This window comes from Ranitomeya imitator, chromosome 8 (assembly GCF_032444005.1).
Source record: "Ranitomeya imitator isolate aRanImi1 chromosome 8, aRanImi1.pri, whole genome shotgun sequence".
Lineage (NCBI taxonomy): Eukaryota > Metazoa > Chordata > Amphibia > Anura > Dendrobatidae > Ranitomeya > Ranitomeya imitator.
In genome coordinates, this window is record NC_091289.1 from 10,750,751 (window position 1) to 10,762,967 (window position 12,217).

A 12,217-nucleotide genomic window follows, 5' to 3' on the forward strand; every position below is an offset into this window, starting at 1 on the left:
GCGGGGTCCGTACAATAGTACCAGAGATATAGACCATATAACGGCAGGCGCGGGGTCCGTACAATAGTACCAGAGATATAGACCATATAACGGCAGCCGCGGGGTCCGTACAATAGTACCAGAGATATAGACCATATAACGGCAGCCGCGGGGTCCGTACAATAGTACCAGAGATACAGACCATATAACGGCAGCCGCGGGGTCCGTACAATAGTACCAGAGATACAGACCATATAACGGCAGCCGCGGGGTCCGTACAATAGTACCAGAGATATAGACCATATAATGGCAGCCGCGGGGTCCGTACAATAGTACCAGAGATACAGACCATATAACGGCAGCCGCGGGGTCCGTACAATAGTACCAGAGATACAGACCATATAACGGCAGCCGCGGGGTCCGTACAATAGTACCAGAGATACAGACCATATAACGGCAGCCGCGGGGTCCGTACAATAGTACCAGAGATATAGACCATATAACGGCAGCCGCGGGGTCCGTACAACAGCATCAGCCATAGTGGACCCAGTAACAGACCGATGGCCGTCTCACTATTCTTGGTTTTTCGCTTGTGTCTTTCACTTAATGGTAATATTGCAGCGAACCCTCATCTGTGTGAAGTATTGGGGTCTATACAAGGTGTTCAGCCTCAAAAACAAGAATAATCCCATTCACTGACAGCATGGAGAGATCTTGAAATTGCAGCTCGAAAGGGTGTTAGAAAGTTCCAGCACTTTCCACGATACAATGCGATCCTCGTCCTCCCCACACTCGGTACCAGGCCCTTGGGGCTGTCGGTCGCCAGCTTTCCCCTTGGACACGGCCCAGCATGGTCTCCGTGTCCCGCACACAATAGCTGCAGATACAGATCCATTACCTGGGATGATCCGAGCTTCATACACCACGGCAGGACGGAGCTGGTGGTCCGGCCCGGTGGTCTCCAGCTGACAGTGACGGCTCTACAGCTGGCGACTCGCTGGGGCCACATTCTCAGCGTCACGGCTAATGTGCCCGGGTTATATTTCTGTCGGCTCAGCTTTACTCTCGGGGGGCGGTGGGCGCAGGAGGGTGGGTGACAGCTGTATCCCGGGGAGGTCACACACCCCTGGGGGCTGCTGCGTAAGGCCCCTTTCACACATCAGTTTTTTGCCGTCAGTCACAATCCATTGGCTCGACGGATCCGTCGCAGAATGTGAAAAACTGATGCGATTAATCCGTTTTTTTGTCGACAGATCCGACTAGGGGGACTGCCTAAAGGATCCTTAAAAAAAAAATCGGAGCATGCTCAGTAAAAAAACGGAATTCGTCGCTGTATTCTGTCATTTGACGGATCCGGCGTCCATAGGCTTCCATTCTAACAAACGACGGATCCGTCGCTGTCTGTTTTTTCGACAGAGACAAAAAACGTTACTATGTCCGTTGTCTCCGGCCGCCGGACGGGCCATTTTCGACGGATCCGGCAAACGACGGATGAAACGTGAGGCCATCCATCGCTAATACAAGTGTATAACACGGCATCATTCGCTGGATCCGTTTTTTCAAAATTCGACTGATGGCAAAAAACTGATGTGTGAAAGGGGCCTTACAAGCGGTCCTCCGTCCTCGAGATCAGTAATGGAAGCTAAAGGGGTATTCCAATCTCAGCCATTCATGGGAATATCAGGTCAAAAGTGTAGAAATACGGAGCTCGGTGGGTTACACTGTATCCATAACCAACAGCGCCACACTTGTCCATAGACCATTTCTGGTATTGCAGGAAACTAGTCAGACTAATACAGGTGGCTGCCAAACTGGAATCCCATCAAACCCTATTGCTTGCATATGGCCTAGTGTCATGTACCACCGTGCACGGCTCATGGTAAACGCTGCACGAAGACCACCCTGTACTTGTGGGGTACAGAGAGTGCTTTACCCTCAAAACTCAATGCAATTTCCAAACCCACAGAGAATTAGTTTTCCCTCATTTATCTGCCTGAACATTCGGAGACCTGGCAGAGCTGTGGGCAGTGCGGTTGGCACAGGGAGGTCTGGTGGAGCAGATTGGAGTGTCACGCTGTGTCCTGTCCTCAGCTGCTCTGTGACTCTCTCCCCTTCCGGCATTAATGCTGGATCCCCGCTGCCGGGCGCACACACTGGCAGGAGATCCAGGCCCGCTCTATGAATCCGTGAATAATAGGTGGCAGCCACCCGGCGACATCACAGGAAGAAAAGGTTGAAGCGTATATGAAATTAATCTACGTCTAATGGATCAAAGCAGAGGAAATCTGGCCAATAAGGGGTTAAACGCGGTCTCAGCCATGCCAATTGGCCGAGAGCCGTAGACAGACGGCACAGTATACAGCCCCTCCAAAGTCAGCAGTCCACATAGCTTCTAATGTGGCTGACACCAGAGGACAATAGCTTGTATTCCACTATACACTAAAGGAGAGGTGTACTAGCACCCCCTTCAGGAAATAAAGCAAATTGCACCTACACACGCCTGTGTGCTCATCATACAGTAGAGAAATTGCTTTTCTTGAAAAGCTATTGTCTCGCAAGATAGATTATAAATATGTGGTCACAGGGACCCCCAATAAAAGGGAGGTGTCAGGTACTTCGCTGTCTGGAGGAGTTTAAAGGGGACCTGTCGCTTGTCATAACTATGTGAGCTCTTTACCTGGTGGTGTAGATGCCGCAGTTCTCCTGAATCCAGTGATGTTTTTCATTTTTTCCTGATCATCTCCATTCTCGAGCCTCTTCTTCCCTGTATAGAACTTAGTTTTATTAACAAATGGGCGTGATCCTCAAATAGACACCCAATGAGAGGATTTGCGAATTACGCCCAATAAAAAGTTCAAATTTATATGGAATAGGCGGCCATATCTCAGAAACAGGAGCAGGATCACAATTAGTAGTCTTCCTCGGTCTGGGTCTCCATGAGAGATCTCACCTCGTGGGGTAAGGATGATTCTGAGAAAGGTCAGGAAGCAGCGCATATCTACACGGGAGGACCTGGACAATGACCTGAAGAGGGCTGGGACCACAGTCTCAAGCATTACTGTTAGTAACACACTATGCCATCATGGATTACAATCCTGCAGGGCACACAAGGTCCCCCTGCTCACCCAGCACATGTCCAGGCCCAATTGAAGTTCGCCGATGACCATCTGGATGATTTGAGGAGGCACGGGAGACGGTGACGTGGTCAGATGATACCAAAAAGTTCTACTTTGGTCTCAACTCCACTCGCCGTGTTTGGAGGAAGAAGAAGGATGAGTACAACTCCAAGAACACCATCCCAACCGTGAAGCATGGTGGGGAAACATCATACTTTGTGAATGCTTTTCTACAAAGGGGATAGGACAACTGCACTGTATTGAAGGGAGGATGGATGGGGTCATGTATCGCGAGATTTTGGCCAACAACCTCCCCTCAGGACTGAAGATGGGTCGTGGCCGAGTCTTCCAGCTTCAATATGACCGGAAACACACAGGTGGGGCAACGAAGGAGCGGCTCCGTAAGAAGCATTTCAAGGTCCTGGAGTGCCTAGCCTGAATCTAGACCTGAACCCAATAGAAAATCTTTGGGAGCGACAGCCCCAATACCTGGAAGATCTGGAGAAGATCTGTATGGAGGAGGGGGCCAATATCCCTGCTGCAGTGTGTGCAAGCCTGGTCAAGATCTACAGGAAACGTCTGACCTCAATAATTGCAAAGAAAGGTTTCTGGACCAAATATTAAGTTCTGTTTTTCTATTGCATCAAATACTTATTTCATGCTATAAAATGCAAATTAATTATGATAAAATTCAGAAAATCACATTGAATTTTTAGTTTCTGTCTCTCACAGGTTAACAGCACTTACAGTAAAAATGACAGACCTCTCCATTTTTTGTAGGTGGGAAAACGTGCAAAATTGGCAGCGTATCAAATACTTATTTTCCCTACGGTATATTACAGGCAACTAGTCACTGAAGTCTAAAACGCCATTTACACCAGATGTGAATAAAACGCGGTGGTTTGTGGTGATGTGCAAGGAAGGACATTACGAAAATCTGGACGCCTGGCATCTAATACTGCAGTCATATCTGGAGCAGCTGTCAGAATCACCAGACGGCGGCTCCGCTGTTCTGCGCTGGGACTCGGGGCTCATTCACACATCAGTGATTTTTCTCACATGCAAAAAAAAAAAAAAAAAAGGCTGAGATTTTCTCCCTCTTTGGTGCAGACGTCAAATAAATAAGGCAGCACTCTGTAGCGCCAAAACTTGCAAATATGAAAATTTAATTGCATTACTGCAATTTTTCATATCTCTAGTGCAGTAATGCAATTCAATTTTCATATTTCATGTTTGGAAGTTTTGGCGCTACAGTGTGCTGCCTTATTTATTTCACTGCATATGAGTTGGTGCCTCTAGGTTCAGCGCCTGTTCACACTTAGTCTATGTTTGGACGTGATGGTCAGGTTTTTTTAATTTGGTGCAGACGTGACAGCAGCAGCGTGAGGAGGTCGGCGGTGACCTTATACCGCAGCACATTGGGTCGGTACCTGATGAGCGCTGCTCTGCCGCTGTGCACATTTGAAAGGCGCACATACAACAGAACACAGAAAGACGTGCCTTGACCCTGTACTGATTCTCCGCAGGCCGCCAGTGTCACTGTCCTTTATCAGCATGAATAGTGGGGGACAAACACAAAAGAGGACCCCTGTGCAAAAACCATATATGGACCCTTCATCATAACGCACAGGTTTATGTGTCCATGACCGAAGCCGCCTACTGCTTTGGAGGTGGAAACAACCGCTTTAAGGCCGCGATCACACATACGTGAGATATGGCCGAGTCTCGCAGGTGAAAACCCAACTCTGGCGCCGGCACTTGGGAGCGGAGCTTTGGGGTATAATACAGGATGTAACTCAGGATCAGTAATGTAATGTATGTGCACAGTGACTGCACCAGCAGAATAGTGAGTGCAGCTCTGGAGTGTAATACAGGATGTAACTCAGGATCAGTAATGTAATGTATGTACACAGTGACTGCACCAGCAGAATAGTGAGTGCAGCTCTGGGGTATAATACAGGATGTAACTCAGGATCAGTAATGTATGTACACAGTGACTGCACCAGCAGAATAGTGAGTGCAGCTCTGGGGTATATAATACAGGATATAACTCAGGATCAGTAGTGTAATGTATGTACACAGTGACTGCACCAGCAGAATAGTGAGTTCAGCTCTGGGGTATAATACAGGATGTAACTCAGGATCAGTAATGTAATGTATGTACACAGTGACTGCACCAGCAGAATAGTGAGTGCAGCTCTGGGGTATAATACAGGAGGTAACTCAGGATCAGTAATGTATGTGCACAGTGACTGCACCAGCAGAATAGTGAGTGCAGCTCTGGGGTATATAATACAGGATATAACTCAGGATCAGTAGTGTAATGTATGTACACAGTGACTGCACCAGCAGAATAGTGAGTTCAGCTCTGGGGTATAATACAGGATGTAACTCAGGATCAGTAATGTAATGTATGTACACAGTGACTGCACCAGCAGAATAGTGAGTGCAGCTCTGGGGTATAATACAGGAGGTAACTCAGGATCAGTAATGTAATGTATGTACACAGTGACTGCACCAGCAGAATAGTGAGTGCAGCTCTGGGGTATAATACAGGAGGTAACTCAGGATCAGTAATGTAATGTATGTGCACAGTGACTGCACCAGCAGAATAGTGAGTGCAGCTCTGGGGTATATAATACAGGATATAACTCAGGATCAGTAGTGTAATGTATGTACGCAGTGACTGCACCAGCAGAATAGTGAGTTCAGCTCTGGGGTATAATACAGGATGTAACTCAGGATCAGTAATGTAATGTATGTACACAGTGACTGCACCAGCAGAATAGTGAGTGCAGCTCTGGGGTATAATACAGGAGGTAACTCAGGATCAGTAATGTAATGTATGTGCACAGTGACTGCACCAGCAGAATAGTGAGTGCAGCTCTGGGGTATATAATACAGGATATAACTCAGGATCAGTAGTGTAATGTATGTACACAGTGACTGCACCAGCAGAATAGTGAGTTCAGCTCTGGGGTATAATACAGGATGTAACTCAGGATCAGTAATGTAATGTATGTACACAGTGACTGCACCAACAGAATAGTGAGTGCAGCTCTGGGGTATAATACAGGAGGTAACTCAGGATCAGTAATGTAATGTATGTGCACAGTGACTGCACCAGCAGAATAGTGAGTGCAGCTCTGGGGTATAATACAGGATGTAACTCAGGATCAGTAGTGTAATGTATGTACACAGTGACTGCACCAGCAGAATAGTGAGTGCAGCTCTGGAGTATAATACAGGATATAACTCAGGATCAGTAGTGTAATGTATGTACACAGTGACTGCACCAGCAGAATAGTGAGTGCAGCTCTGGGGTATAATACAGGATGTAACTCAGGATCAGTAATAAATTCACACAGTAAATAATAAAGTAAGCATTACTCACTGTGACTGTGGCGCCCTGTGGCCTTTTGTTTACTTCCACAGCTGAGGTTTTGTCTAGAGATGAGCGGATTTGATCCGGTTCCTGCTTATTCTGCAAGCTATAGCACTTACCGAATTAGCTGCAGAGGGAACCCGGATACATGGAGCGCGCCGGCTGATTGGCTCCGCAGCTACAGGTGTCGCAGCTGTTTCACTGTCACAGCACATGTACGGACAGCCTGTGTGTTGGGCTCTCCATGCATGCTCTGTACCTGTCACACAGCCACGACACATGTAGCTGCGGTACCGATCAGCCGACGCGCTCCATGTATCCGGGGTTCCCTCTGCAGCTTATTCGGAAAGCGCTATAACTTGCTGAATAAGCCCTGACCCGATCAAATTTGCTCATCTCTAGTCTTGTTGATCCAAGTAGCCACTACAAGCAGTCACTGGCCTCAGCTGTGGGGCTCCCTGCCACCCCCCTCCCCCCTCCATTACTTTGACTCCAGTCAATCCTATTAGGCTGCCGTCACACATTCAGTACTTGGTCAGTATTTTACATCAGTATTTGTAGCCTAAACCAGGAGTGGGTGATAAATGCAGAAGTGGTGCAAATGTTTCTATTATACTTTTCCTCTGATTGTTCCACTCCTGGTTTTGGATACGGATAGTGTGACGGCAGCCTGACAATGCATTTTACAATGTGCAGAGCAGGGAGAGGCCGAAAATGACACAAGGATTCAAAGAACCCCATAGAGAGAATCCCCGTTATCCTTTTCCCTTCAGTTTATGTACGGGGAAGAACACAATTGCAGACAAAAGTTTTGAGACTGACACAAATCATAGTTTTCACAGTTCACTTCCGGGTTTTGGACCCTTGAGGCCTCATTGAGACGTCAGGGTTTATTACACAGAAGAAACACGGACTGAGTTTCACCAGTGATTTTCATCAGATCATCTTTTCTCCATGGATTTTTCACTGACCTTTAGACTTGCATTGAATATTTTTGATCCAACACTGGGATCAATATTGGACATTTCTCCACGTTTTTGCACGAACCACTTGGTCCGTGGGGAAAAAAAATTCAAACATATGACAGTCTATGAGGCTGTTCACAGGTACAAGTGCAAACCGTGAAGAACAAAAAAAAAAAAAAAACCATAACACTAACGTGAAAGGCTGATGTGTAAATGAGATCTTAAAGTTGGATGTTTCTATGGTTACTGACGTAAGTTGTTAAACTATTATTGACAAATACAACAAGTTTATGCAAACATTCAACAGTAAACATCCTGAATCCATTCATGTGTGAGGGTTTCTTATTCACGGAGGGAGGAAAGTTTTTCCCAGGAATACCGCCATGAATAAACCTCCTTCAAGAGCAGCTTCTCCCATCACCCAGGACAATGTGGGGATGACGCTTTTACCATCGTGAGGTCACAAGAAAAAAGCGAGACGTAAGAAAACACTGACATTGAGTCCTCAGTCAGGAAACCCCCCGGATGTCATCCCATTGAGAACCTGCGGTCAGTCCTCAAAAAGTGTTAGAACAAAGAAAAACCCAGAAATTGTGATAACCTCAAAGCTCCGATTATTATTTTTATTATTATTATACATTTTTATAGCGCCATTTATTCCATGGCGCTTTACATGTGAAAAGGGGGCAAATATAGACAAATACAATAAACATGAGCAAAAAACAAGGCACACAGGTACAGTAGGAGGGAGGACCCTGCCCGCGAGACAAGAACGGGCAGCCATCAGTCAGAATCTGCCTGTAAGCCAATATCCAGCTGACCGTGGATGAGGGCAGAAGTCTGGAGAATAAGAAACTGCATGTATTTGTCAATAAAAGTGTAAAATCTTGTGAAATGTTTATAATTGTTCATGAGAAACCAACGGAACATCTAAAGAAAAGATCAAAAACCCTGAAGAGGCAAAATGTGAAAAACAAACTTTGTGTCAGTCTGAGAACTTTTCACCAGGACTACATTGTAGCATTTGTGGCTGGAGAAGCTCAGTCTAATAAATGGCAGGTTATGTAGCATTTACCAGAAACAAAAGCAATAAATGTTGACAGAGTGGAAAATGCTGATTTGGTGGAGATTTAAAGATGAAACACTAGAAAAGCTTGTCAGCAGATACGGCAGATAACGCTCATTTATCATCAACTCTGCATCGGTGTCTGGCCAGTGGTTTTGGTGCAATGTAGGCAGAAGTTATAAACCGGCATGTGATGAGCAGAACTCTCCGGACTGGAGATACCGGTGAGCGGAATATTTTACTAGAAGGGAAATATTGCATTTCCTTCCCTTGATCGTACCCACATATGATGTACACCCCCACACTGCCCTACTAACACCCAGCACTCCGCAACACGACTACACACTGAGCAGTGATGGGGCATGAAGGGAACCGAAATGGATTCTATAAAAAATTATATTAATGATTAAAGATCAATACAAACAAATGTGACATTCATAAATATAGTGGTAGGACATAGTTATATTCTTGTACATAGGGGCAGTATTATAGTACAAAACAATGATGCACCTAAGTGCACTTAGGTGCATCATTGTTTTGTACTATTTATTTTCCCACCAACCTAGTGTGGAGGTTGGTTTGGTATTGCAGCAAGGATTGATAGCCTTTCCCTTCCCCCCCCCCCTTTTTTTCTTACATTTTGCGCCACCATTTACATTTACTTTTATTGGCAGTATTATAGTAGTTATATTCTTGTACATAGGGGCAGTATTATAGTAGTTATATTCTTGTACATAGGGGGCAGTATTATAGTAGTTATATTCTTGTATATAGGGGGCAGTATTATAGTAGTTATATTCTTGTACATAGGGGGCAGTATTATAGTAGTTATATTCTTGTACATAGGGGCAGTATTATAGTAGTTATATTCTTGTACATAGGGGCAGTATTATAGTAGTTATATTCTTGTACATAGGGGCAGTATTATAGTAGTTATATTCTTGTACATAGGGGGCAGTATTATAGTAGTTATATTCTTGTACATAGGGGGCAGTATTATAGTAGTTATATTCTTGTACATAGGAGCAGTATTATAGTAGTTATATTCTTGTACATAGGGGCAGTATTATAGTAGTTATATTCTTGTACATAGGGGCAGTATTATAGTAGTTATATTCTTGTACATAGGGGCAGTATTATAGTAGTTATATTCTTGTACATAGGGGGCAGTATTATAGTAGTTATATTCTTGTACATAGGGGGCAGTATTATAGTAGTTATATTCTTGTACATAGGAGCAGTATTATAGTAGTTATATTCTTGTACATAGGGGCAGTATTATAGTAGTTATATTCCTGTACATAGGAGCAGTATTATAGTAGTTATATTCCTGTTCATAGGGGCAGTATTATAGTAGTTATATTCTTGTACATAGGGAGCAGTATTCTAGTAGTTATATTCTTGTACATAGGGGCAGTATTATAGTAGTTATATTCCTGTACATAGGAGCAGTATTATAGTAGTTATATTCCTGTTCATAGGGGCAGTATTATAGTAGTTATATTCTTGTACATAGGAGCAGTATTATAGTAGTTCTATTCTTGTACATAGGGGCAGTATTATAGCAGTTATATTCTTGTACATAGGGGCAGTATTATAGTAGATATATTCTTGTATATAGGAGCAGTATTATAGTAGTTATATTCTTGTACATAGGGAGGAGTATTATAGTAGTTATATTCTTGTACATAGGAGCAGTATTATAGTAGTTATATTCTTGTACATAGGAGCAGTATTATAGTGGTTATATTCTTGTACATAGGGGCAGTATTATAGCAGTTATATTCTTGTACGTAGGGGGGCAGTATAATAGTTTTAGAGTAGTTGTATTCTTACGATGTTGTCTCTTGTTCAGTCTTAGGCCTCAGTCCCTTGTCCTTATTTTTTTAGTTGCAAGTCAAACCAGTGGCTGCTTAACAGAAGAAGTGTGAATATTTCCATTATTTTTTCTCTCTTTGGGTTCCTAGTTTGGGTTTTGGCCCTGAGACTACATAACAGGAGGTGCCATTGAGCCAATGTTGCTTTCTGAGCTGACGGATGGATCCAAAATAGTAAGAAACATTTCAATAAAATCTCAGCAATTCTTATGAAAAAAAATAAAAAATCCTATGAAAATGCTCCGAAGGGGTTAATTTTTAGGGAATCCCTCCTCTGGTTTTCCTGCATGTGGGGCACAGACCTGAGTTGTAAGAGGATCCCTCTGGGGAATAATGGGCTTGTTGTAGGGTGGGCGATTGCCAGCAGGTAAACAGACTGAACCGCAGCGCACACAGGAGAACAGCAGAGCCTGTTCCCACCTGAATGGAGGCTTATTCTCAGGTCTCGGCCCCTATTTACCAGACTGCTGCCTTTTTCCGATATTTCTCATGCAGGGTAAACTCTCCATGTACAGATTTACAGAGCTGGGTAGAAGTGATGGAGTGGGGAAGACACGTCAGTATAACTTAATGTGCCAGTATGGGAGGGCAGCTGTCATAAATGGAGGTTAATGGACGGAAAAGTGTCTATAGACTAATTCAGGCTCCAAAAAGTTATGATCCTCCAGAGACCATGGAGAGAGGAGCTGCATACAGCACAATCTCTGTGCATACATGAAACATTCTGCTCATGTCCACCATTCACATATATGCTCAGTTTAGGGAACCGTACATGTGTCTTGAACAAGGAGGAGAAGAGTAACTGTGTTGGGACAGAATCAAACAGCCTCCATCAGTTTCCCCGACTCTTCCATGTATGGGTCTCATTACCAATGATAATGAAATGACTCTGCTCATTTGTCCTAGCCTACACAGTAAAGCTTGAAAGTGAGCTGCAGAAAACAGGATAAGCTAAATTATCAATCGGTGTTTCATCAGTCAGTATGACATCTACAATATTTTCGTTTTTTATTATTATAGTCAAATAGAAAAGAAAAAAAAAAAAAAAAAATCACAAAAAAAAAGAGAAAACTTGATTTTGAATAAGATGACATTTTTGAAAGCAGTGATCTTATCAATATTTTTTAATACAGAAGGCCTATGGTGTTCTGTACTACGAGTCCCAGACTGCAGTTGTAGAGCGTTCCTGTTCTGGCTTATCTCCTGATGATCTGGACGTACGCCAGCTTGTCGTGTCTGCGTCTTTAGGCGTTTTAAGGCTATTTTTTTATGCATTTAATATGAAAAATGAAGCAACTTTGCAAATCATAATTTTGGGTTTATAGCTCCTCTACAAGAGACAAAAAACTGACCGGCGCATAGAGATTAGTGTGAATAGGTGCATGCCAGGAGGAGCTACCTACACCTACAATATACAAAATCTGTACTTTATAGCTCCTCTACAGGCCTGGATGCTTCTTCTCACCCCTCAGTCATCATTCCTGCCACCTCTCCTCTAAGATAGTTTATCTTTCTATGCATGTTAATAAAAGGCCCCTATACGCAATAGATAAAAAACACTACATGGTGTACGGCCATTTTTTTAAAAAAAGCATTCTCCAATACTTTTCACTTAATTTAAAAAGTGAGTCCATGATTATCCATATATTTAACACAAATCACATGCCCACCTACCAGACCCCCACATCTCCTATGAAGAGTTTTTTGTTAGGGACCATTTTTTAAATAATTGAAAAAAGCAGGACAACCCCCTTTAAACAATTAAGGGAGTCAATGGATTTCATTTGGACTCTGGAATGAATCTACAAGACTACCTGGAAATATATGGG

General features: G+C 43.7%; 1 protein-coding gene across 3 annotated transcripts in view; it reads right to left on the reverse strand.

The window, feature by feature from the left end:
- The window catches only part of SLC41A3 (solute carrier family 41 member 3), a 60,231-nt gene that overhangs the window by 30,475 nt on the left and 17,539 nt on the right, over positions 1-12,217 (reverse strand). The window contains exon 1 of one of the 3 annotated variants that reach the window (XM_069736275.1): positions 6,490-6,576. The exons of 1 other annotated variant lie outside the window; for it this stretch is intronic. The gene's annotated coding sequence lies outside the window, so the exon portion shown is untranslated. Of the gene's footprint in view, positions 1-877; positions 979-6,489; positions 6,577-12,217 lie in introns of those variants that run through there. One more of the 3 variants, XM_069736272.1, reaches the window with a different exon arrangement.